A 2,122-nucleotide genomic window follows, 5' to 3' on the forward strand; every position below is an offset into this window, starting at 1 on the left:
ATGATTCATAATTTATTCTTTTTACATGCTTTTCCCAGTAGAAAATGTATTTGCCTTCTTTGGGAAGTGTGGGGTGAGGCACATAGCTTCTTTCATTACCATCTGAAGTTTCCCCTACTTCTATCATTCATACTTCCATTCAGCAGCAGCAGGATCATGGCCTGCCCACAATGGAGGTGGTGAAAAGATTAGGCAGCTCTTTAATTTCCACCTGTAATTTACCCCCAGAGAATGACCAGCATCGCTGTTCTTTCATAGTCCTCTGGTCCTGTATCATAATGGCAGAAGCCCACGTCTGTTGTTACAGAGTAAATTCAACATGGTTTTGACTTGCTCTGAATTAGACCTTATGAACTTGCCGCAGTAAACACATACACATTTTCAAACATATATAGATAGCTAAAATCTTACTAATTTATTTTTTCCATAGGACTTGCTGATAATAGGCTAGCACTTTAGCTGACGTCTACTATTTTTAGTAATTCATATTTATAAATACACATATGTACACACTAATATACCTACAGGAATGCACAACTTGCTGTCAGCACAATTTTTCTCCTTCACCTAGTCCATGTTTTATAATAGCCTTGGCCAGAACAAATAGCAATTACATTTTAAAAAACCAGTACTAATATTTTCAAAGAATCTTCTAATGGTGTCTTTATAGGATTGAGGTAATTATACAGCATTCATTTCTGCATGTCTTGACACAAAGAACAAATTATTTTTATATTAGCATTGCTTTTAAATCCCCAACCAGGTACATAATGTAAAAGCCAGAGAAAATACATAAAAGATAGAGTTTGGGGATATGTATATCGCTGTCTGGGGAATGAGCTTCCCAGGTGGCTCAGTGGTAAAGAATCTGCCTGCAAAGCAGGAGGTGTATGAGACACAAGTTTGATCCCTGGTCAGGAAGATCCCCTGGTGGACCAAATGGCAACCTACTCCAGCATTCTTGCCTGGAGAATCCCATGCACAGAGGAGCCTGGTGGGCTACAGTCCATGGAGTCACAGGAAGCTGGATATGACTGAGCATGCATGCATGCTCTGGGGGAAAAATCAACTTTAACTTTCAAACTACTTTTCTCTACCAGAAAAAGCATTTCTCAGAAAACATGACATTCTACATTAATGGAATCCATACCAACAGTGGGGGTGGCCAGGGGTGGGGTCTTCCCTTGTCTGGAACAGGACGAGTGTTTTGGAATTTGCTCTAGGAGAATTACAGACAGAGTGCTTCAACAGATGGGGTCTGAGCCAGATGGCCTGGGTTTGAATCTCATCTACAATGCCTGGCCACTAGCTTTGCGATCACTGTGCTTTTCTTTTCTTATTTATAAAATCAGGATACTAGCAGTGCTTATCTTATGAAGATACTGGAAGGATTAAAAATGTTTATATACATGAAGTGTTAAAGAAGTGCCTGGCTCAATACATATTGACCATCATTATTGAATAAACAAAATAAAACATTTAATGAGTGTTTATAACACAGTACATCTTTTAGATCTCATTTTTGTCATTAGCCTGAAAACTCATAGCATTTTAGAACTAAAAAGGCCTTTAGGAATTTTCTATTCCAACTGTCTCAGTTAAATATGAAGAAAGTAAGGTTGAAGAAGGTCAAATTATTTGTGCTGAATTGTTCAGTTTGCTAGTAATAAAGCGAGGATAGAATCAAACTCACTTAGTCTTGCAGTTTGAAAGGAATTGACTAGTCTAATTATGATTAGAATTGCAATAAAAAGAAAATTTAAATAGGCAGTCAACAATGTTATGGTCCATGCTTAGGCTGGAAAAGAATTTCCAGACTTGAGGCAGAATGAGAGGAGAATGAAGTTCATTAGATTGGGAGACACTGTTAGAACAGCAAGCCCTGTTCAATGGAGAGCTGAATGCTTTCACAGGCTTGCAGCCAATTTTTATAGCCTCGAGACAGACAATTCCTACTGGAATGGTGACATTAAGTGATTGGTTAGGATGCTGTAGGGTGGATAGTATGGTGGGTATTTTACATAGTATGGGGTCAGGGAACTGCCGGGTTTAGATCCGGAGCTCATGCAACAGTTACTATGGGTCTTGGTCAGTTCCAGAGATTTTTATCCTGTAACTTTGA

The sequence above is a fragment of the Oryx dammah genome, unplaced genomic scaffold, assembly GCF_014754425.2.
Source record: "Oryx dammah isolate SB20612 unplaced genomic scaffold, SCBI_Odam_1.1 HiC_scaffold_29, whole genome shotgun sequence".
Taxonomy (NCBI): Eukaryota; Metazoa; Chordata; class Mammalia; order Artiodactyla; family Bovidae; genus Oryx; species Oryx dammah.